The sequence below is a fragment of the Numida meleagris genome, chromosome 17 (assembly GCF_002078875.1).
Source record: "Numida meleagris isolate 19003 breed g44 Domestic line chromosome 17, NumMel1.0, whole genome shotgun sequence".
In the NCBI taxonomy this organism is placed as follows: domain Eukaryota; kingdom Metazoa; phylum Chordata; class Aves; order Galliformes; family Numididae; genus Numida; species Numida meleagris.
The window spans coordinates 7,476,379-7,501,838 of NC_034425.1; the positions used below are offsets into that span (position 1 = coordinate 7,476,379).

The 25,460-nt window shown below is 41.1% G+C and overlaps 1 protein-coding gene and 1 long non-coding RNA gene across 6 annotated transcripts in view; one reads left to right on the top strand and one right to left on the bottom strand.

Moving 5' to 3' along the window:
• The window catches only part of PITPNC1 (phosphatidylinositol transfer protein, cytoplasmic 1), a 76,743-nt gene that overhangs the window by 6,435 nt on the left and 44,848 nt on the right, over nucleotides 1-25,460 (top strand). The window contains exon 1 of one of the 5 annotated variants that reach the window (XM_021414526.1): nucleotides 7,698-7,847. The exons of the other annotated variants lie outside the window; for them this stretch is intronic. The gene's annotated coding sequence lies outside the window, so the exon portion shown is untranslated. Of the gene's footprint in view, nucleotides 1-7,697; nucleotides 7,848-25,460 lie in introns of those variants that run through there. 5 annotated transcript variants of the gene reach the window in all.
• Nucleotides 21,773-25,460, bottom strand: part of LOC110407168 — a 65,159-nt gene continuing 61,471 nt past the window's right edge. Inside the window, exon 5 of the long non-coding RNA XR_002443760.1 lies at nucleotides 21,773-25,188. This is a non-coding gene — a long non-coding RNA (uncharacterized LOC110407168). The remainder of the gene's footprint in view (nucleotides 25,189-25,460) is intronic.

Below are 25,460 nucleotides of genomic sequence, written 5' to 3' on the forward strand. Positions count from 1 at the left end.
AAAGCCCTTTAGATTACAGGAGAGGAAATTCCATAATAGCTAGGAAAGGTTAAAAATTACATCTTCCTCCACGAGTATTCAGTTTGATTTGTGCGGTTAAAATCTGTTAGAGACTGTGTTCTTTTGAACAAACGACTGCCTAGTCAAGTAGTGAGAAACCCATCGTATATAAGGATGATTCATTCACAGTGTTCTTCTTTGTAACTCGCAGACAAGTGCGTTCCCCGGGCTGTCCTCACAGAGCCGAGTCGGTGTGCATGCTGAAATGCAGGCAAGCTTTCCATCCGCGCTGCCTGACACACAAGCAGCCATTGCACACTGTGTGGATGGAGTTAGGTAGTATCCACACATGAACCACTGAGAGGTACTCAGTAACTGTGGGCAAGATAAACATTCTTTGTATCATAGAAAACTTCTTTATTATCTACAATCATTATTTAAATATTTTTCCATGTATTTCATCCTTGTCTTCTTTGGTTCGTACAACATGTGTGACCACCAGCAGCGTACTTTGTACCACTTGGTGCCTCGATCCCAGAATGAAGCAAATTGGCATTTTGCACTATTTTGACATGGTAGTCTTAAGAACGTTGCCTAGGCATACTGTGCATGCATTTACCTGAAGTTACCCATGTCTGCATGTGTCTAGAAAACAAAGAGAAAGGTGCTCCCCAGGCTTACTGGTAGCGGTGAAGAAGCAGCGATTTAGATTTCAAGCTGATTCAGCTGATGGATTTACAGTCTGTGAGTAGTCTGGCCTTGGTCTTGTTTATCTCCTTCTCAGTTCTTCTTCTATTCCCAATTTTGGTTATAGGTGAGCAGCCAGTTTTGAATCCTTGGATAAGTATTAAAATACTATTTTTATTTTTGTAGTGCATGATGTGGAGTGCTGAATTGTAGGAGAGACATCTTAATGGCTTTTCTTGGAAACATTTCTCCATCTTCCATTTTTTTTCCTATTTGTGGTCAGAAAATGCCGAAGCAATTTTGCATTCTATTAGTGTTGCATTTTTATGGCTCTGATGCTGGTTTTACTGTGCATGCTCTGAGCATTTGCGTATGCTTGTGCACATACTTAATTTAAAGCAGAAGCGGTCATGTCCTGAGTCACATGCATAAATGTTTGTAGATGGGGTTTATAAAAAACTTGTTCATAAGCTCTGCGGAAAATTCATGGTTGCTGTTTAGGAGCTCCTCAGCAGCGTGTCTGTTCTAAGATTAGTCGTGCCTAAGTGATTTAGGAATACTTAGGCTCTGTGGGAATTGTTTTCCGTGAGCATGCTGAGTATGCTTTATTTTCCGTTTCATCAGATTAAATGTCATATTAGGTTGACTGTGCTGCCCAATTAATGACTGCGTTTAACTTTTTTTTCAGTAAAAATATTATTACAATTCATAACAAAATAATTATGTGATAATGACACTCCAGTATAACACACTGCTGCTGAATTGTTTGATTAACAATCATTCACTGATGACAGTCAGAAACACGACTAATTGTTGGATGTATTTCATTTTTTTTCTTATTTTATCTAAAATTTATTTAAAAATATAAAAATAACCTTTTGTGCTAGTATTGCTATGCTACTTGAAAGGCTACCAACATATGCTGTGAGCCAAAAACTCCTATTTATCGGGAAGAAAAAGGCAGTAATAATTCTATTGTTAAGCCAAGCAGGTGTTTTTCTTGGTTTTACCTAGCAGGGTTTTGGAAGCAGTCTCACTTGCAGGGCCCATTGTGTATGCTGGTCCTAGGAGGTACAATCTGGTTTATGAAAGATGCTTGACAAATTCATGCAGCTATTTATCCGATTTTGTCAGGTTGTCTTCAAAAGTGCAAGTTAGCTGGCATTTAAATAATCATTTATTTAATAAATTAATTGTTCCGTGACGTGACACAAGTCAAATGAAGGGCATGAAATGTGTACAAAATCGCAGTCTCAAGTAACCAGGCTGCTTCTTTTATCATATAGACTTGATCTAAAACTTATTTGGTTCATAGTTCAGGGGATGAGCTTTTGTTTTGCTTCACTGTGTGAAAGGAAAATCATTCCGTGGAATTCAGACCTCATGATACCACTGAGAGATCCCTCGCTGATGTCAGAGAGGCCGATATCTCACCAAATATGTATGACAAAACACAGCACGTTTTTAGAATAGAAATGTTGGGAATTCAAATTCCATTTCAATTGCATGGTGTAAATCTGAATTCCGCTGGCTGCGATGGGTTTATTCTGGAGTTATACCAGAATGACTGGAAGTGGACTTTAAGTAACAGCTGTAAATCTAAAGAAAATTTGTAAATTTCTCAAATCTGTGAATCTAACAAGAAAGAACTCAGACATCTCCAATTCATTAGGATTCTTGCCTGCCTAAAGGGCATTTCACTCAGTCAGATTAAGGCCCTGGATTTGTGTAAATCCAATGATAATATCTTTGGGCTTAGCTTAGGGAGAACACAGTTACTGATGTCCCCACGCTGTGAAACTTAGCAGTGGTCTCTCTCAGTTCTCAGTCCTAACTTTGCAGAAACTCCAATTCTCTTTTCTTTCTCTCATTTCCGAGTCCTCGGTCGCACTCCAAACGTGGAAGCCCAGCCAAGGCCACGCGGCGGCCGGCCAGCTGGCAGCGAGCTGCTGCTCCCCAACTGCATGCTGCTCCTGCTCTGCCTGTGGTGCAGAGCAGAAGGAACTACGCAGCAGAATGAAACAATTGATAATGCAGCTCCCCTCTGAGTCCGGAGCCCGGGCTTGAATCTCATTGTTGTGTCAGTTTCCATGGATCTTTGCACCCAGGCAGAAGCTGAAGGGAGTTCCGAGTTCAGAAATCTCTCACATACTTCAGAGGGTTGCTAAGTTTATTTGCATTTGTAAACTATTTGCTACTCACTTAAGCCGCTAGGTTCTTTTTTTTTCCAAGGATAATTCAGTATAAAAGCATGTTTTCTGATATTAAGGAGACTCTTAAAGGTTTGGGATATAAAGTTTTTTCCATTAACTTCAGTGGAAATGGAATAAAGGCCGCTGCTGTTGATTTTTTCCCTGCTGTTTTGCTATAGCTTATTTTCTCTATTCTCTCTGCCTTTTTTTTTTTTTTTTTTTTTTTTGGTCTGAACATGAACTCACTCAGTCAAGTGATGCCAAACTTCTAAATCAATCCTGAGTGGGTTTGAGATGAGGCAAACATTTTAGTGGAAATGTTATGTCATAGTAACAAATGCCCATGGATTAGTTAGTTTATTTCTAGGACTGCATGGGCTATACATTGCTATTTATAAGCTATTTATAATTGAAGTTTCTCAAGCAGCCACGACTGTGTTTATGTTGCCATGGTGTTACTTGCCATTCTTGAGGGTGGATAGTAAATGCTATAATTGAAAATAGATACTCCCACAGAAATAAGTGTAACAGGTGGTTATGTGTTTATTTAATCGTGCAGCAAGCATAATACAAGTTAAATGTGGATACCTCTAATCCTGCCTCTTCACCAAGATGTTTTCAGGCATGTCAGTTTGTCTTTGGGGGTCAGAACTGGAGTAAATAACATCAGCGGTTTGCGCTGCGACATTCAGAGCAATGTCAGTGGCAGTCAGTGGGTGCCCTCCACTTCAGACTCCAGAAAACAAATGTTCCTATGGGCATGGAAAGCAGGTGCTCTGATTTGGAGGGTGGCTGTATCTTAGTTGTCTTCTGGGGACTGTAGTCTGAATAAAGCTCGAGTTCCTTAGGAGCGTTTGAGGAAGAGTGGCTGCTGTTTCCATCTGATTTCCTCATATTAGCCTTCTGACCTTATCCCATCTCTTATTTTCTCTCAGTTGTCAACCATAACAAATCATACTTCTGTTTTGAGGTCCACCCTGTCTTAATATAACATGGCTTAGTTTGACGTAAGCTTACACCCACCTTCCTGGCGCTGGTAACGCACATCCTGCAAAGGCAAAACGATTCAGACCGTCTCCTCTCGCAGGCGAGAGCTGTAAGAATAGCTTCTCCATGAAAACAGGGAAGTAATAGAAGTCCTTTACCTAAGGAGTTGAGGAATACAACTACATCAGATGTTTTGAATAGAATAAAAAATAGTTTAGCTCACAAAAAAGTGCAGTATCCTAAAATAACAAACGTGAGAGCTGAGGCACAGGAGGGCCTTGATGCATTTTTTCTTTTTCCATCACTTTCTCTGATTCTCGATCATTGTTTGTAAAGATGTATTCAAAAGGAATCAAACGCTTCAGCACCTTGATGTCAGTTACATCAAACTAGAACCTGATCAGAACAAGTCTGCTTAGGGTGCTTCCCATTCAGTTTTGCATCTACACCATGTCATACCCCAAAATACCTACCCCCATGTGTGGATTGGTCTGCAGATGAAAGATGTTTTCTGAATTTTTATGCTGCGCATTTTTATGGAGCGTTTTTTTTTTAATTACTGGAGATATTTCACAACTTCTCAGAACAGACTCTTCTTCTTTTGAGATTTTTTTCTTTCTGTACGTTGGAATCCCTCCCAGCTTCCTCTTGTCGTTGTTTGTCCTAACCCATAGTTCTTCTGTTGTTTTGTAGTTTTACCCTGATGACTCAACTTGGTCGAATCCCGGCTTGACTTAAAGGCAGCATATCCCAGGATGTATTTCGACATGGTTTGTCTGTATGCTAATGCACTTGGAATGCGTGGAAGTTTAGTATTTATGCACAGGCCATAGTTGAGCCCTTATTTTACAATATTTACGTAATAGTGTACTTGATAGTTCAATCATGGGGAAGATAATTAGCTAACTATTGCTGTAACATTTTAGAATATTTTGCTGATAGGAGCATTTGAGGTTATTCTAATGATTTTGCTATGTTCACTTGGCTTTGATGATCTAGTTCTTCTTGTCAGCCATAGATTCCTTCTCCTCAGTCACAGCTGTGAAAGGTAGAAGCTGAGAGGGCTGAAAGTCGTGTGCTTGTTTCATGCTGTCGTGACCAAACTTAGAAGAAAGTGTTTGTCGTTCCACATAGCTCTATTTTGTGGCTACAAATATTACGCTACTTTAATCAAATCAAGTGTAGAATTGTTAATTTCACTACTGCCCAAAATGTAAGTAATTGGTCTGAATGTGTACCTGCCGATTTTCAGCTGAGTATTTTGGAATTGAGGTAATAAATCAGCTGCAATCTATGGGTTCTTAGTTAACATCACAAACGTGAAGTGTTTGAGCTGTATGACTTTATATGAAGTCAGATAATTGATATTTTGTTTATCAACTGTTTGACTGCACCAGTTTGTCTCTACAAGGACAGCAGCTGTTGGAAAACTTGGGAGCTGTCACTGAGAGCCTTATGCGTGCTGCATGTGACAAGGTTCCGTGGGGAGAAGGTGATCTGAAAGCAAATCTCATCAGAACCTTGGGCACTGAGAATTGTTTGGAGTAAAAGAAACACAACGTCACCTTATATTTTGCTAAAAATGTTAATACAGGAAAACAAAAGTGATGGTAGGTTTTTCTGTCAGAAGTAATCCAGAATATGAAAATTAAATAATTCAAAACAGCAGCATTGTTTCACTCTCTCTGCTTGCTGCAGATGTATGCTTCAGTGTTAATCAAGTAAAACGCTTCAGTCAAGATAGGATGGTTATTATGGAAAGCATTTAAAAATACATTTTAAGAAAACATACAAAAGACAACTGATTGGTGTGACTATGAGAGCTGTGAAGTGCAGAGTGGATTCCCGTGTGACTTTTGCATAGCTGTCTCCTGTTGAGGTTTTTGTGGCCTTTTTTTAGAAGCAGCGGTCAGACTTCCGTCCTTACTCTGTTAATTTTGTGTCCAGCAAAGGCTAACTGAGCCATTTGGGTTTTGATATAGCTATAGGATAATGCTGGTAATATGCGTAGGTGTTGTTCCTCTTAGATCTTCTGAGCTGTTTCTCTAATTTCTGTGTTAAGTCTTGTGTTCCAAGTAGTACATCTAGATGTTTTCTTAAGTGGAAGCAATAATTGAAGCTGCATGATGCTGGCTAACCAGTAGCAAGCAGGGGTTTGACTGATTCCTCTCTCTATAGAAGACCATGGTGAAGCCTACATTTTCGTCCCCAAATTCTTCCATCAGTCGTGCAATGGAAGTGACCCAGGCTGAAGTTGGTTGTTCTGGGTGTCCATTGCCACTAGTGTCACGGAGCCAGTGTCACTCTGCTTTTCATCTAATCGAGAGTATCTCTCTAAGCGTTAGGAGTCTGCAAGTGATCGCAGTAACTCCATATCCTCTCTGCTCTTTCTCTCCTTTTTTCACTTTGTACTCTCCATAATATGCCTCCCACTCCATCTTTCAAATCCTTGTTGTAGGAGGTTAATTACAAAAATGTAGTTTTCCATGGTTGTTGGGTTGAAGTTATTGCTTGTTCTTTTTATATATTGTTCATTGGGGATTTTTTAATAAGTTGTGGATGAGCATGCTACCATTATTAATGAGCACATTGAGTACTTTGAAGCCCAGCACAAATCACTCTGGGTCTTCACCAGTGTCATCTCTCCAGTGATTAGACATTATTTGTCTATTTATTTTACTGTTGCATTGTATCATTTAAGCAACAATTTATCGAGATAAGGAGCAGATCAGTTTCCTTTAGAATATCTAGGGAGTGGCCCTGGGAAAATAGGCTTCTGCAATCAAATTAGCACTCTCATCAGCTATCAGCACTTCACTGAAGATTGAACTTAGCCCACAATGTTTATGCACCCATACTGTGCTATTTACAAAATTCTTTTTTTTTTTTTCTTCTGCAGTCCAAATCACCCCCGTACTGTCTGTTTTTTGTTCAGTGCATTGAATCATTGAATTAATGGTAGTGAATGGAAAGCAAATTATGTAATGCTGCTCCTGTCCTGCATGGTGAAAGTATAGAATCTGAATTTACTGCCAACACTATGCATTGAATTAATTGTTAGTGCAAAGAGACAGTTCCAGTTAGAGTACCAAGTGAATATGGTTTTTCAGCATTACTCCATTTAAGCACGCAATCTTTATAGAGGACTTGATGGCTTTTTAGTGCTTATTCATTGAAATCATAAACTATTTGGGGACTGCTTCTTAAGGAGAATCAGACATTAATAACGATAACAGGATCACAGAGTTTTTATTAATATTTCTGTGAGCAACATTTATTAGTGGTGTGCAACTGTATTTCCATATTATAATTTGTTTTGCCAAGTACTGGTTGGCAGCATGTCATGTTCCTTAGTTTCCATTTGGAGTTGGGTACTCTTCCATCCGTTTAATCTCTGAAATGAATTGACAACATTTGCTCTGTTTTAGATACTAGCTCTTGTAGGATGCCTACCATTTAAACTGAATAGGATGCTGTGTTACAAGGCATGATTCTTCTGTTTATCTAGGCTTTGTCATTGCCAGTAGCAAACATTGTTCTCGCATTTCATCACCACAGTCCCAGTTCATGCCCAGTGCACACAGAATTGACAGTCTTGAAAACAGAGAGAAATTTCCATGTCCACGTTTAACTTTGATTTGTTCCTATTCTATTGCTGTGACCTCCTCCTACTGACTGTAAATCAGTAAGTGAAAAGCACACCATGTACACTATCTACAGCTAAGCAGCTGATATGGTGTAATTAATTGACAGCATTCCTCTAATGTGCTGATAAGCAAGAGTAGTGCCCTTCTCAGGCCTGCTTCTATTCACAGTGGAGTCAGTGGGAGTTTGTCTTCAATTAAGAATGCAAAAATATGTTCCTAAGAGAAAATTGTTTGAGATCTGTGTCTGAAGTACAGGACAGATTCTGTACTGAACTACACTCTGTACAGCTCCATTGCCTTGAAGACCAGTGGAAGACAATTCAGTAATTTACCGGTAAGCGAGAAGTGAGGATATGTTTGGGAGCTTATGAATTTGGAATTCAAGATTTACCTCAATAGTGGTATCTTCAGTTTGTAATAATCAGTTTGCAATTTAATCAGAGGATGAAGTTAATGCCAGCTGTGTTTAAAATCATAAGGACCGGTGGTTTTGTAATGAGAAGACACGGATTCTAAGGGAAGTTCTAAGATAAAGAGGGAAGTATTGTTTCTGTGAATTGCAAGCAAGAGCGATGTCAAAATATTGTGACCTTATGAAATCAAATATACCACTGCAAAACTTTGTGATGTGTTTCCTTCTGTCACGCTTCCATAGATTTCGGCTGGTTTCGTGATTTCAGCAAATGCTCCTTGTCTTACTCTCCCACAAAGTACTGCAAGTCATTGTTGCATGTGATCATCACACTTGTGCTCTTCAAATCTGTTCTGTCAAAGGAACAAATTATGTTGGAAAACTCAAGCTGTTTCTTAGAGATATTTAATACAATTTGGAATAGGTAATTTGGTAAAATGACACAAATACAGACAAAATGGCCCAGGATGAAGCCGTGTTTCCTCTGCTCAGTAGATTTCTGTGAGAGATCAGCCTAGCTTGGTGAGCACTGATATATTTTTACTTTCTGTCACTTGCTACTTTACTGCTTTGTCTCCTTTAGTGAGTTAATAGAAAATAATTCTTCCTGTGGATCTACGTTCTAGAACGTAGGCAGTTTTGTTGCCTTCAGTTGATATAAAATCTTAAAACCTGTCCTCTTCAAGAGAGAAAATGTCTTCCTCATGAGAGAACCGAACATCCCATGGCAACAAGCGCAGGCATTCTGGCCATCTCAGTTATGCTCTGCATTCAAATAAGCGTGGCATCAATGGATGCTGGGCTCCTGCTCTCTGAAAAGGCTTGAACTGATGGCCCCTGGAAGCCTTCACTGTCAGTAATGGGAAAATATGCAAATATAATAATCTTCTGAATCATCTTTTGTGAGGCGTTTCTGTAGTCTGAGGCAGAACTGCAAGCCATCAAAACATGCGGATCACGTCTGCACGAGTGACAGAGTGAGGGTGTCCCTGTGTTTAAATAGGGCAATACTCAAAATAGTACAATTCCAGCTTTCCATGGGAAAGTACTTTCTGTTCAGTGAGATGTTTTCTTTCTCTACCTAGTCATCAAAAACACCGTCAATCCCATTTCCAGTGAGGCAAGCTTCTGTGGAACGTGACGTTTGTTCTTTCCTTTACCTGATAAGAGCTGTATGCCTAGATTTGTGCAGAATATGATGCGTGCTTTTTTTATTGCTATTATTATGGCTTATTGAACTTTTTATGCTCAAAAAAGGGCTTGTTTCCGAAGAACATTGCTCCAAAAATACTCCTTCTGGTAAACTCAATCTTTCTGTTGTTTTTGAGCACTTCATTTGCAGGGAGAAAAATAGGAGTGAGTCTGTTGGAATCATGACATAGTTTACCTGGCTGGAAGTAATTCAGAGGAACCTCCTGCTACAGAACTTTAGAATATGCTCACAGGTGAAACTTGTGAATTTCTATATTATTGAAATATTCAGAATATTACTGTACACGTTAGAATCATGCCACTAACTTATGGAATGATTTTCTTGGGATTAAGAAAATTAAAATCCACATAGGCTATAAGCATATCATTCGACCCCATATCCTTCTGGATCTCTGGGCTTTATCATCTTTTCTCTGCACTCATGGTCTAGGTGTCAAGGATGTCATACTAGTATCTAGCCATGGCTATCAAGGAAGATCCAGGGAGCAGAGGTCCCCTGGGTATTCCAAGTGTAATCGTGTCACAGACATATCAGTGCGTATTTGGGTATAAAAAGAAGCTTTGAAGTGCTACAGAACACAGGAATGAATGTGTCACTTTTGTATTACTTTGTGTGGCTTCGGTTTGTCCTGAGAAATGAAGTGTTCGTTATTCTTAGAATTTATTTTTAGCAGTTCCTGTTACCTTCGACACTGAGGATGATCCTCCGATTGAGTTTGAAGTGCTGAGGGGGTATAATCACTGCAAGTATTAGTACCAGTGTAGATGTCCTTCTGAACATCAAATTAATAGTTTGAGCCGCAGAGGTTTAAAGGCATGTTAAGTGCTGCTTTAATGAGGACAGACAGGAACATCTTTTGATACCTTGTATCGACTTCAAGTAGTACGCCTATCTGATATACTGTTATAGTGGTGCCCGCGAGTGCTTCCATAATTATGGGCCTGTCAGCATTTCCATTACAAACCCCTATATTACAGCTGAAAATATCACTCTGGGATGAAGTTTGGTACAAAGGCTTTCAGCCTTGACAGAAGAAGCTTTCAAAATTAATTTTGCTGCTTCTCCAATTAAAAAAAAAAAAAAAAGAAAAAATTTTTGCAGTTGCTTACCCAACCCTGTGTTAGTAAGTTGCTGCCTGGGGAAAAATATCAGAGGGTCAAAATACTGATATTTATTTTCTGGAATGTGAATGTTGCACATTCAAAAGATAAGAATTGAAAGCCAAAAGCTTTTATTTAACCAAAAAGGGGGGGAAAAAAAAAAAAAGCACAAGCAGGCAAGGTGCATCAGCCAGCTGCTGCTCAGAGCTGGCTGCATTTGCAGCCGACCTACAGAGATAGCCTGGGGCCTTCTTCACAGGCAGCAAAACTGCAAGGAAGTTACAGTTTGGGTTTTTATCAACGTAGACTGGTTTAAGAATCAGGGTCCAAGGACAGGCACTTAGAATTCAGATGTGCCTGACTGAACGTCACCCACAGGATTTCAGTTTGCTTGTTTTCTGAATATGTTCTTCATAAAAGTGCTTCCTGGAAAGGCTGGGTGGTGCTCAAGTGAACACCGCTTTTTTCATTATATAATTATTTTGGTTTGTTGCCAGTCATGTATTATTACCCGTATCTGAAGTTGGAACCACAGTCTGTCATGGTTTTGAGTCATTATTGAAGTCTCTGAATGTTTTACAATACATTAACCAATATATTTTCATTATACTTCTTACAATGAAAAAAAAAAATTCTTATTTTAGAGATGATGAGCATCTTCTTTGAGACATTAGAGTGAAAAAAATTTTATTTTTTTTTTATTTAGCACTTGGAACCTGATTTTTCAAAGAGGAATTGTATGACCCTTTCAAAACACAGCTCTCATTAACTCTGGGTACTTTAGCTTTGTATTTCATTGAAGCAGGCCTCTTGTGCTAAAGGCTGTCTGAGGATGGTGAGGAACAAGCAGTTGCTTGTGAGGAGTTTAAGCCCCGTGTTCCTGGAGTTCTTAATCTCCTCCATTCCTCATCCTTATTCATCTCGACTGGGTGCTGTGTGCTGGTGATGCCCACAGGATGTGCACTCATGTGGATTCTTCGGTCCTTATGACCTTGAGCTGGCACAGTTCTCCTTTCCCAGTGTGTTTTTTCAGCTCTTCAGCAAATGGAGCAGATGTCCAATGTAAATGCACATACATCAGTGCATGACTGTCTTGAGGAGAGAGAATTAAATAAAAGCAGTGCTATAGTGCTTATACATGCAAGTGCATTAATGTTCAATAGGTCATCCATCATTTTTCCCCCTAACTCCTGAGCGCCTGGCTTCATGATCTTAGTAAGATTTCCTTATGTATAGATTTTGTTTGTAAATATTTTGGGTGGTTTTAAACCCTTCTGAGAAAGCACATGTGTGTGGTCCCTTGAACCCTGCCCATGTCATCGGTGTTGGAAGGCTGAGATGGATGCACTGTGCATGCTTCTGCACTTCAAATTGCAGTGGAGAGGGTAATGGATAAAATAATCTCTTAAAATGTACATGGTTACATGTGATAAAAGAAAATAAGTGGCAGAAAGAAACGTGAAAACATGCAAGGAAAACACGACCGATGTGTAGTAGGATCTGTGAGAGGCTTATGAGTGTATGGTAAGAACATGATATTTTGATAATTCACCTGGGAAGCTCTGAAAAGCTTCTGTTGAGAATATGGAGCTGTATTACAAAGGCTTAATGTGAATCCATTCATACTTAGCCCATTTTTTACATGAACAGCGTAAGATGGATTCTGCAAAGGCAAGGTGTCTGCCAAACGTCAGGTGGGAAGCAAGAGCTGACACGTTTATTTCTAATTCACTGCTTTTATTTTTAACTTGGCTTGGTTTTGTTGTTGTTGTTTAGTTTTGATTGATTTTTGGTGGGTTTTGTGGGTTTTTTTTTTGGTCCCGTTATTTTTGCAAGCAACTGAAACGTTCCTGAGCCATTTTGGCTGTGGTTTTCTGAGCATGAAGTAGGCGCAATAGAACAACATGCAACTAAAATTTAGCAGTTGTTACCAACAGGAGAACAATCTCTTCTAATGGAAGTTGTCAGCAAGCTTAATGGTAGGTGATGTGCTACTTTCTCTGCTTATGCTTCACCCAGATATCTGTTCAGTGTGAGTGGTTCGCTTTCATATTTCCATTAGTGATGGCATCAATTTAAAGTACAGTTCTCATAACAGAAAAATACTGCTATTTACCCAACATACTACCGAAGTCAATGTCGAAATAAATAGCTGATGGTAACAGGAACTTGTGTTTTACTTAGCTGGCAATGACCTGTTACAGAATCAACATTGCTGCTAGCAATATAAACAGTGCAGCCAGTTAATACACAACACTTTCACTAAAACAGCTTCATTTGGGGTATTGTCAGAGCAGTGAAACTGACAGCTGCTTATGAGATTTTGGGGCAGATTCTTTAAGACCATCTTGCAGTCAAATACTAATCGGTAGGAGCTGAGAATGGCTATTGAGCTCCACTTATAAGCTGCCTTATCTTTTGTTCCTAACAATAATAAAACAGAAGTCAGGAAGGACCTCAGAGTGCAAGTACACGTCTGATTGCAGAATAGCATTTTAGTTATCTGCATGTGGATTATCTGCAAACATTGGTTTGGTTGTTGGAAACTGTAGCCGTGGTAGCGCAGAGAATTTCAGACAAACACGTCAGCCCCGCTGACCTTGCGCTCAGTAAATGTTGTCTGGATTAATTTCCTATTATTTTTAAGTTCTTTCATAAATAAATTACTTGCTAGCCCTTAAATTTAATCTTCTTTTAGGACCGTCTTCATATAACCTTCTAAAAACACGTCTAACTTTTCATTTCAAGAAAATGTAAGCTGTTCCTCTTCTTTGGCTTTCTCAGTAGTTATTCACACAGATCTTTATGCTGATGGTGTTCTCTCAGAGGCTATCTGTGTAAGATGAATTTCATCTATATTTGAGTAGATCTCTGAAATGATAAAATAGAACATTTTTGTTCACGGTTTTGTATTCTTGCAAGGGCAATTACAATTCTAGGAATGTCCACAAAGTAGTTCTGGCATGTAGAAAAAGATTTTTGGATCCAATATCCACTGTGACATAAATCAAAACCGGCACATGAGAATTCACTTAATGGCACTTTTTCCTTCTGATGGAGAAAAGTCAGTCAGATGGCTTTAATGAAACATTTGGTCTGTGGATGAGTGGAGAGGCAGGCGTCTCTGTGAGTTTTCCGTTGGGATTGCTTGCATTGCTACACATGAGCAAGTGCACACGGGGCTCTGCTGCTGCCCTGAACACACGTCTTCGTGAAGATGAAGTGGCAGTGCCCTAATGGCATCTTCCAATTAAACGTACAGCAAATGTGAAACCGTTCGCCGCGTTACAGCACATCGTACTGACTTCACAAACACCTCAGCTGCAAAGTTAAAAAGATCCTTTTTGTAAAGACTGATAAATCTGTAAGAGAAGTCTCATCAGCAGATAAAAATGGAAATAAAATAATCAAAAACAGAATGGCAAAGAATAGTATAGTATTTCAGCCCTGCGTCTGTAGTAGTAAGTGGAAAACCAACATGAGTTTTTTCTTCCTGGTGTAATGAAACACTGCGTTATCCTTTCATTCCCACAGGTCAAAAAAAAGTAAACGAGGAAGCCTGATCTTTGGTAGCTGTGGCTCACTTGGTGATGGAGAAGTGGTTTGTGGAGTAGTTGGGGTTTTCAGGGCTCTGTGGAGGCCCAAAGCGCTGCAGTGAGAGCAGCGTGCCTCTAATTCATGCCTAGCTCTTCTGGCTATAGAAGAGGATCTTTTATGTAAGTTGTGACTCTTTCTGTAACATATGTTATTACCTATCGAATAAAATGTAAGATCTTCTTAAGCAAACAGCCTTCCCAAATGAAGGCAGCGTACAGAAAGCTCGGTTCGCTGGTTTGTGTGAGCTCTGGCACAGAGAGCTAAGTGACCTCCAGGAGCCGGTTGCAGAGGCCTGGTTCTGAACCCTGTCCTCTTGTCAGTACGGCTCAGGGAGCTGCCTGAGAAAGTCATGTCAGGGAGGCCTGCAAGAGGCCATCAGATCTATAATGCTGTATAATCTTCCCTTTTCTCCGTAACGTTTTTTGTAGATGAAAAAGAATTTGAGGAAGCTGTGATATGTCTGATGTGATACTGGATCTGTTGGCTTTGTACCAACCAGAGGGAAGCATGGAATGCTTGTGGTTGGTATCTGTGGAGGTCTCTGGTGTTTGAGGCAGCACGGGCAGCAACAGAGGAAAAGCTGGCAGAGAAAAATCCAAAGCTGAAACTCTGACTTCAGTTCCTCTCTTCCACCCATTATAATTTGGGTACTATGCAACAAACCATCCTCAGTAGCTCAGGAAGAACACAGCAGTGGCAATTCTCTGAGTTGTAAAAGTTTCATTAAAAAAGAAAATACTAATAGAAATTCTTTGAGTTCAGTTGAATTAAGCACACCTTGCTCTTTTTGAATGGCTTATTTGGTTGTCACATCCAGCGTTTTGTACTCAGCGTTGATTCATTATGTGCTTGTGTGTTAGAAATTATTGAAAGAATAAGAAAATAAAGCAACAGATCAGTCAAGCTTCCCGGATTGGACTTTTAACATCACCGAGTGCCATGGGTAAATGACAAGATGACTCTGTATTGTCATCCAGCAGCCTTGAATGCAGTCATGCATCTTTCCTTTCCTTAAATGAACTTTGTTTTATAACACCAAGTTTTCTGTGCCCAGTTCAGGATCACAATAAGAGAATGGACACATGACAAGTCAGTCTGTAAACCCATTACTGCTTGTATGCGTGCATGTGTCCCACTGGCAATGCCAGACTTCTTGCCACATATTACCCTACTTGTCAGCAGTTGTGCTCACAGCAAGGCAATCATTTGGCTCCAACAGAAGTAGCACTGCAGAGCTTCCCACAGAGCCAAGCCTGATAGTTGCCTCTCAGTGAGAGCTGTGGCCAGTTAAAGCCAGCAAATGTCTTGGTGCTATCCTTTCCATCAGAAAGTAGGATTTTATGTAGGTGCTTATTTATTTTTAACTGTGGCCTAGATGGAAGGAAAGATTCCAGAGGTGGAGTTGGCCTGGCTGTCTGCAGTGGCAGGGACCAGCTGTGATAACCTGCGAGGGGGAAGCAGGTAAATCAGGTCCTGATCATTGGGTTGGTGCAGCTGCAGAATAGACTGTGCCCACCCTGCTGTGCGCTGCCATGACACTGCTGTGGCTCTGGGTAGCATTAATTCCTTTTTCTGAGGTGCTGGGTAGCAGTTCAGCTGTGGCAGCAAGGAATTCAGTGTGCTGCCTGCCCAGATGCTTATCTGATTCTCAAGGGAACTGTGCCTTCCACACCAAGCACAAGGAGGGGGAAAAAGAAGAATCAAAAAAAGAGGGGAGGGGAAAGTGGAATGGAGAATTTAGGTTTCAAAGTTTGATAATTAACTATTAACATTCCTTAAGCGTGTTCATTCTGCACGGTGAATGAGCAGGAGGGAAGAAGGGGATGTTACAAAGAGTGGCCGGGAGCTGACAGCACGGGTGCTGCGGTGCCGGTGTGCCATGGGCCGTGCTGTGCCTGGGCTCTGGGCTGCCTGCCCACGGTCATCTCAGGCAAACTCCAGGCACTAGCAGGAGATTGAGCTGTGTCGGCATGCAGCAAGTTTTTGTTCTTGTTGCTGACCCTTTCTGGGTGCTATGGGATGCACAAACTCAGAAAACAGAGCATTGGTTGGGTTCCCATTGCTTCAGTCACCAGTTCCTCCCAGGGACTTTGAACCAGTGACTTGCTGAGAGTTTGTTGTTGTAGCAGAAGTGGAAGCAGCGGTATCTTTTAAATCCTCGTGGGTCTGTTTGTTTGCTTTTGTTGTTTGCTTGTTAGTTTGGGGCTTGGTTTTTGTTTCTTTTATTAACGATAGAAGTCTATGCAAAACACTCCAGGTGAATTTTCTGACTTCTGGGTGAAACCAGCACGTTCTGCCATGAATGCATGAAAGGCTTTGAGCTCTGTTTGCCATTTTGAACTCAGTCCTTGGTAGCAGGTTTACAGCCCGGAGAACTTGCATAAGCAGTGGTCACGTGGCCCTGCTGTGGTCTGAAGTTCTGTAGTAAGAAAACCAGGCTCTCGACAAAGAGATCTTATCTAGTTACCCATCTTGTTGTTGTAGTTTTCAGCTTTATTCCCTGGTGCTGCCATACACCATGAACTGTTACACCCAGAGGACACGTTCTGAATGACGCCACTGGCTCTGGCTGCTGAGGAAGTGGTTAACTTCAGCGCAGAAGTGCAGAGAGCTGTTTGCTCACTTCCATCCAAAGCCTCCGCAGCCGGTAGGAGGATCTTCCCACTCAATTCAAGAGGAGCTGTTCCAGCTTCAGTGGTGTTTTGGAAAATTCTCTGTACCAGAAGTTCAAACACATTTTGTTGTTGTTGTTATTATTATTTTTGGTGACGGAAAGCTATTCCCATTTACAACTATTGAGAAATGGCCTCCTCTGTTACTTGTGCCCTGCTGCAGAAGGCCACACAGCCTGGCTCAGTGCAGGGGCTGCTGCTGCTTGACAGGAGAGCAGGTGTCTCTTGGGGCATAGGTGTTTTGATTTGCTCTGTGGCTCAGAAATTACATCACATTTAACACAAGCATTATCGCTGCTGCTAGTGTGAGTAACTTCCTTAGAAAAAGGTGTTTCTGCTTCTGTGTGTGTCCTTGTACTTTATTTGAGCAGTGCAATGTTTTGGGGGTTGTTATTTCACTAACAAGTGTTTTTTTGATTAAATAATTCTAAGTTCATTTGCAGTCTTTATTTTACTAGATTAAGTGGTTAAAATAATGATGTGTATTATTTATAATATGGCAGAGAGCAGGCATTACTTTGCTACCAGTTAAAATATTCATGGCCATCTTGCAGATGATAGTTAAAAGTGCATCTGAAAAAATAATACCAGAAAAAAAGGTGACAGTTTGGAGCAGGATTTTAAAAATTCGGATAAAACGTCTTTTAGCAGGTTTTATTTCTCTGATCTTCATAAGCAGGATGAGGCTGTTTAGTTCTTCTGTACTGGATGAAATCTATGATGTTGTGGTAATTTACTGTACCTGGCACTGTACCTTGCCGGGTTCTGACCCGTGCCATTGTGGCTGTCCTGGGCCAGGCTTTCCCTCGAGGACTCAGTGGAGTCTGACGCTGGGCAGCAAACAGCAATGAGTGCTGCCAGGGTGCTTAATGTTGTGACACTGATTAAAAACATTTGGGGACCATATAGCTTTGCATTTCTGCGTTATGATAAAGCTGGATTATGCCTGCGGAGTCATTCATTCTTGGTTGTCATCCTCCCTTTGGTTGGTATTGAAAGGATGTCTGATCTGGAAGCGTTGGAGTCCTTCGGGTGGTCAGGAATCTGGTCCTTCCTTGAAATTTGATTTGTACTGAAGAGCTTCTGATGCCAGTTGTGCTGGAAAGCGGCAATTTTGCTCATCACTGTAACAGTGCTGCAGCTTCAGGGTGGAATGCTTTGACATGCAAGGTGCTGCGTTCTGTCCCCAGCCTAGACAAAGGTAGCAGATGGCCGGCGCGTTGTCCTCCAGCACATGTGCTCTGCAGACATCGTGAGCAGTGTTACTGCCTTCTGCAAAATTCTGGGGTCTGGGCTGAGAGTTCATGCAGCTGTGGTCTGGATTGTTCTGTATGCCAGGAGCAAGGAAACACATTTCTACCCAGTAAGCACTTAACGCATTTACTGGAGACTTGGTGTGCGCAGAGGGAAGCTGTGCAGAAGTAGCAAGTCGCCACTGTAGTGCCTTATTCCAACAGGGGATGTTCTTTGTTGCTTGCATGTTTATGGGGTAGGTGTTTGGTCTGCAGTATTTGTCCCACTGAACTAACCTGACAACGTTTTGTCTTTTTTGGTACTAGTTTTGAGATTTCAGTGTATCTTATAGATCTAGGAATGGAGAGATAAGTATGTCTTCATTTCCTTCACAAAGAAGTCAAATCTTGCTTGTATGTGTGTCCTCTTAATTGACTTCAATGTCCTCATCACCCCAATCTGTAAGGTAGATGCAGGTGAGGAATGTTCTGGGCAGGAGCCTCCGCTGTCTGAAGACGCTCCATTCTACCAGCTGTTATTTCTACCATGGGAAGGCAGGCATCAAATCATGCATTTAAAAAATCAAATTGAAGTCGGTTTCACTTCATAAGATCAGAATGTACGTTGAAGCATGTGGGACAGTCCAGAACGTTCTGTTTGTCTGTGTACCTACTTCTGTTTCATTGGAAGTAGCAAAGAAAAATTATCTGCTTCGTTTTCCTTTGAGTAAGATATCAGAGGTCAGGTTGAATTTGTCTGATCCTTTGGCTTGTAAATGGGAAGCCTTATGTTCTGATACTGAGGGCTTTTTTTCATTTTATGTTGTGTCTCCTAAGGAAGTTCTCCTTTTTTATCCTTGCACGCAGACTTATATTGCCTAAAATGCCTCCTAAGGAATTTGCTTGCCAAAAAACATAATTACAGAATTGCTCCCCAAAGGTTGTGACAAAGTTTATTGAATCCTTTGTAGTTCCTTCAGTGCTTCTAAAAGCAAAATGTACATGGATTTTTTTTCCTGAAAGCATCACGTTCTCTGTACTTGAAAGTTGATGTTTGCAGTACGAGCAAGATCTTGTAAGACACACACACGCAAAAAAAAGAGTAATTACTGAAGAGTAATTAGAGAAAAGTAACCTGAGGGGAAAGAAGTTCTACTTAAACATTAGTCGAGTGCCATTAGCCCTGCAAAAAGTGAAAAATAATTTGCAGTGAATGGGAACAGTTGCACGTGTGTTTGGTCCGTGCGTACTTAGAGCTGGACCTGACTCTGAGCCCGTTTCTGCACAGCGTCACATTCCGGAGGGGTCGGATACATCCCGACTCAAATTGAGCTGAATCAAAAAGTGAAAACAAATCCCTCTGCACTTGGGAGGAGTTGCTCTTTCTGTGCAGACTCAGCTTTGTGGCTGCAGCTTTTTGAGGCGCTGCGCTGCCCGGCTGCTGTTGGTGGCCTTCCTCTCTCTCATTTAATATGCATGGCACATCAGTTTAGTTTCTTTGTGTTTTTTATTTATTTCGATGAAATAACACAGAGTTCTTGTTGCCTGGGTTAATAAAGCAAGTTGCGTGGTCACTGCCGCTAATTCACGGGGAAGGTGGTGGTGTCACCCCGTGTGCAGGGCTGGTGCTGGGGAGCAAGGGACGGGCTGAGAAGGAGCCCTGCACTTTTCATTCTGACTGCTCTTGGGACGTCTGAACTAGAAATGGTGTTTTCCTGGAATACCAGGAAATGGGCCTTGCTTACTAAAAGAACCGTGGTAAACCCAGCGAAAGTTGTGTTGCAAGTTTGAGTTCACTTTACCACATTCTGAGTTAAAATTTAAAGGGGGTTAACAAACAGCTCTTTGAACTTCAGCCTTCAGATTGACCGCAACCTCATGGATGAATTATCGTTAACAAATAAAATGCGCCGTTGTATTTGCTTAGAAAATACATCAATAGCATTTGATAGTCAGCGAACCAGTTTTGCGCTCTGCAGTGAAGTGAATTGTGCCTGAAAAGCAATAAGCTGCAATTAAAGGCGTGACCTACTTGTGGCTCAATAGAGGCGTGTGCTCAGGAATAGGGACTGGTCGGTGGGAGGAGTGTTCCAGTACGGTTATGGCAGATGGGCTGTGAGCAGCCACGCTACGGGAGCAGTCCCTCGCAGCTCGTGTTTCTGCTCTTGGGAGCAGGCTCAAAAAAAATCACATGCATCTCTTTCAGGAGATGAATATCCATTCATAGACCCAGATAATGAGGTATTATTGGCAATTATGTACAAAGAACATCGTGTAAACAGTTGCAAGGTTTAACCAGCTGACTCGCTGCAAAATATCGGTAATAAAAACCACTTCTTAAAAAATATATGAGCTTGTACATTCGGGGTAAAAACAGCTGGTTTTTTTTTCAATAGCACAGCTGGTGTAGAAACACAAAATTACTAGCATCTGAACAGGACAGGAGCTATATTTAGCAAAACATATTTGCATGTAAGCTGAAAATTTGCAATTTAATTTCCATTTCAGTGAAAACTGAAATGAGCAGTGTCGTACGCCTATTAATCGTGGATTACTATTAATCTGGTTCTATTAATTGCAGCATCACTCATGTAGGATGTAAGCCATTAATGTGCCAGGATGCTTCAGATTTAGCGCAGCCCAGGTTTCTTTAGCTGAAAGTCCTGGAGGACGGGTACTGTTCTGCTGAGCATCCTATTTCAGTTGCTGCTGAATGTTGTTCACAGGAATTTTAACAGATTGAAGTAATTTACAGAAGTAATTTCTTTCTCGAGAAAGGCAACACAAACACAAAAGCAATAAGAACTGCACTTCACAGCACGTGTAAGTCAACTGTTCCTGCTGCAGTTGTTTATTTGTGAGGCTACAAAAACGTGTTCCCATGAATTTGGGCAATGCTGAACAATGCTGCTGATGCAGGTCAGCAGATGTGGAAGTGCATCACGAGTCATAGATGCATGCAGGAATTAACTGAAGGGAAGATTTCAAGCTCAATGTTAAGCTTGAACTAGTCAGATTATTTATTACTAGCGTGAGGGACGTTTACACCGCGAACTGACCTCGCAAGCTGCACATTGCATCACATCACATCTATAGACAAAACAACCCTTTGAAATATGTAATGTCAGTTCTCTTGTATCTCGTTTCTGCCACTGATAGTTAACGAATAGCATCTTGGTTTCTCACATGGTTTCTTTTTCTTAGAAGCTTATTTTTCTCACTGCTGGGTTTCTCCGTGGTGCCACGCTGTTATTTCAGACGCTGGCTTTAGCTGATGCTCAGGACAGAGTGCAGCTCTGACAGGTTTCAATCGAAAGATGCTTGGGACCGTGGCACTTGTTTGCTGGGGCACCTCTCTACAAGTCTGCTGCTCGAAGCCAGTTGTGTAGAGTTTGGGTGTTATTCCTTATAACAAATCAATTCTGCTGCTGTTTCAGAAGATCGATTTCTTGCATAGCTAAAATGGATTTGCTCTTGATAATATTTTAGAAAGCTATTGCTGCTTCTGAAACTACAACCTTGCATTAGTGCCTCAGGACAGCCATTTTAAAACAACACCTGATAGAAACGTCTTTGCACTTAGGATATTTCTACATGGGAGAGTGAATGCAGTGCAGGGTGCCTGGTTTGCTCTCAGCACTGTGGTGTAGAGACTCGCAGTCAAATAACGTGTTAGCGTGTGCTCGGCGGAGGCGGCCTCGGTGAGATTTCGCACCAACCCAGCAGCAGCCAGGCTCTCTGCAAGGTGCTGCACTGGCCATAAAAACACACCCCTTCTGCACTCTCTTTTTACTGTTCATGCTTTCTTTCCAGATTTTCCCAGGAGTCAAAACCAGCGGGACTCTTTTCTCATGACCCTATCCTACAATGTAGTTATTTTTGCAGGAAAACCGCTGTTGTAGAAATATCAGCTGCTACTTTCACACTGGTAAGTTATGCTCCATAGGAGAGACTTGGAAGTTGCTGTTTGCAGTGAGGGTTGTTCTTCCTGCTCATGGCTCTGTAGGCAAAGGGTGGCAGGGAGGTATCCAGTGCTGCAGTGGTTGTCTGACCCATTTCCTTCCATAGCAGTGTCCTTCAGGAAAGCCTTGAGGTAGCGGTTAGCACACACTGTAAGGCAAGACGTTCACTTCTTCGCCTTGCAAAGTGATACCTCTCCAAGCCAGAAGTCTGGGAGGGAAACTGGAAGTTGAAAAGAAGAATGAATTCAAAAAGTAGACCTGGTGGGAGCAGTGCAGGTCCGCCAGTACGTGGAACGTCAAATGGTAACGCAGTGTATGTGCATCTGTGCTAGTTAAAACCAATCGAGGAATGTTAATAGCAAGGAAGACAAATCACCCTGTCAGAACCTGCAGCTTGTGTCGTGGAAAAGACTTTCTTAAATTATTCTTAATAGCTATGAATCATCTACACAAGCATGTGGATCAGAAAGCACAGTGTTGGTGCTTTATCAGCCACTGTTACAATTGCCCGCGTGTGAGGGCTCTGCATTAACCTGAGAATGCATTAGGCATTGCCCATTTCAAAGGACAGTGATGTCTAATAATAATAATATGAAGGATTTATAGTCAGTGTGATAAGAGAAACCACTTCAACTTAAGTAATTACTGTTGAGAATTGAAAAACTTTACAGGTGTGTCTTGTGGTAAAAGCGCTGAGCTGGGAAGCACTTGGATGAGGCAAAATTCTGTTCTGTTCTATCTCAGAAATCTCCTTTTATTTAAGTTAACACCGGAACGTATGCAATTCTGAGTGTCATCAGAGAAGTAGAACTTTCTGTAAGCACTGACTGTGCAGTGTCTGTTAAGTTATTTCGCTGTGGTTCTGCAGATTATCTTCAGAACCGTGCAGCAGGCGTGCAGCTCAGCCATCCTTAGCCACGTGCTGAGCAGAGTGCTTTACAGCCTTGGTGGTGTGCTGTTCTGCTTGCAGTCCGTGGTAGCGTGGATCCATGAAATAACATCAGTCTCTATTAGCTAAACATGTTGTTGCGTGTGGCTTTCTCTGATTTGTGATACTGGAGCAAATGAATGCCTTAGTACAGCACTATCATCCATTGCCAGCATGAACACACTGGCTCAGAAACATCCAGGCAAATGTATTTCCCACAGAAACTGAGATATTTGCGTTCAGCTGAGAGCAAAGAGTGCGTGGAAGTAGGAAATCTAAGCATGCGATGTCACGTGCAATTATGAAACACTTTCCAGAGATGTCTGTGGCAACTAAAAGTCAGAAATAGCAGAAATCTGATCAGAGATCTCAGTAGTGATTCTGGTTTTATGGCAAGCTGTAATTGCTCTCCCCCTTTCCTCAACTAACCTTTTCATGTTCCACAGGCTACAAATTCCTGATCTCTTTCTCTCCATTAGAAGATAAGCACCTTATCACCTCTCCTCTTTTCTGCCATCCTTATCACTCCGCAGGCAGTGCCTTTGCTCACAGGTGGTCTAATTCATACATATCTAATTAAAAGCAGAGCATTTTTTCTCAACTTGTGTTCAGCTTTGAAGAACGTTGCTTTGATTTCAGGACTGAAGAACAGCTTCACATGCCTGGAAGTTCTCCTTTTTCCATCACTACCGGCTCGTCCAATGAAAGTGCTTGCTCTGTCTATAGACTTTGCCTTGGCTGTGTACCAGTGCATTCATTTGTTATTAGTGAAGCAGAGAAGGCAATTTTTCATGAACTTGTTAAAGTGTGTGTTTGAAGTTGACAGCTCTTCAGAGCCTTGAAGATTAGGACAGAGTGTTTAAATGTGATGAGATAGAGAAGAAAAAGATTCAGTAGAGACCGAGGAAGATGATAACAAGATTAGCAAGAAAAATGTTTTTAGGGCTCATCTATTGAATGGGGACATTTGTCTGAAAGAGGTGCCAGAGATCAGGAAGCTGAAGATACAGGCAGGGAATAGGACCCAGTATCCAGTAGTTCAAATAGTATTATTCTACATTACTGTTCTAGTGAATGTCTTAGGAGTGTTTCTGTACAGTAATTTATACAGAAGATCCTCCTAAATTATGTAGGATATAAAGAGAAAAAACAATAGTCTCCAATTATGGGGAGAAAGGAGAGGAAGAAACGTGCACAGGTGGGATTTCTGGGCAGCCCTGAGTTGCATCACTAGCACTTACCCAGAGCTTTCCTGATTGTCAGCTGTTACGTGGGTCACGTTTGCACAAGTAATTGGCTCGAGCCGTATGGCACTAGGTTTATGACAGCAGTATCTTTGTTTTTCTTCTTTGCTTTTTCTTCTTTTTAGTTCTAACAGGTTGTAAGAGTGGATTATGTTCTTGACCGTGAGATGTTAATGTATTTTAGGAAAAATAATGAAAAAGAAATCCACTGAAATTCCCCAAGTAGCAGAGAGGACAAGAAAACAGATCCACGGCGTTATCATCCTTCCCCTAGGGCAGCCTTTTACCCTGAAGTAACTGCTTGTAAACTTGGGGCATTCCTAGTGCTTTGGCTTTACCAGCAGAAAGGCGCTGTGCTGGTGCAGGTTGTTTGCTTCGCTGCTGTGTGTGCATGTGAGGGAGCACCCCTGTCCTATTCCCCATTGTTTTCTTTCACAAGACCATCTTGTTGATAAGTTGTTCTATATATTTGGACTGTTTTTTCTAATTTTAGCTAATTACTCTTTCGATTTGGGGTTTTTGAGCTTGTAAAGTACACAGTAGGATTGCTGTTTTATAACTGTAATAACCATGAGAATTTCAGAGAGATTTCTGAGGTCAGGCTGTTACCAGGCTTTTGCCTACGCTGCAGCTTTGTGTACCTGGCAGCTCTGTGTGTGTAGTAGCTCAGCCATTAACGAGTTGCCCATTGTGTTCAAGTGATTGATGTGGTAGATGTGATTAGAGTGTATGTCCTTAAATAAATTACTTTGGAGGAGAGATGGATCCAATGGATAAAATTGGACAGGTCCAAAGACAGTTTCTTGTAAGAACTATGGTATGTTCAAGAAGGTGGAAGGGACTTAAATACGAGTGAAATCTCAAAACAGAAAATGCATGGGAAAGCACAATCTTACTCTAAAAGTCTTTGCTAATGAAAGTTTAGAAATGTACTTTTTGTTACATTTCTCTGGAGGAAAAAGCTCTAGTGTAGATGCAGATATACTAGAGGAAAAAAAAAAGTTAATTGCCAGCGCGATAATTTATTTTACTGTGATTGCAGCTCCTGGGTTTTGGCTTCCTAAATAATTTGTGAGTCTATATAACAAAACAAAACAAAAAAAGATAAGTGCTCAAGTTTATTTTAATGATATCGCCAAATCACTCTTCTCAAACTTCTTTTTCTAAGTGCTTAGAGTCCACATCTTTCCATGGTAAGAGCTGAAATTCCTGTTTCTGTGAATCTGAAACTGTCCTGAATCCGTGTGTGTGTGTGGCTTCACTGTTTGGCATCATGTTGGTATGGGAGGGGAATTCTGGGTCCCACAGAGTTCACCTGCCAGTTAAAACCACCTTGAATGTCAGCATGTGGGAGCTGTATATTAATTGTTTATTTATTCTTAACTTAAATACTTACAAATATAGTCTAAAAACAAAGCCCTCTCCGGATTATTGTACACACATGGCTTTAGTTATTTTTTTTTCTACAAGTGAAACCCTGGATTTGACAAGATAATGGGAGGCCTTCATAGGCCTGAATAAAGCTTCAAAGTACTGCTTTGCATCCCTTGGATGACCTTACATTTGTACATAATGATACAACATTGT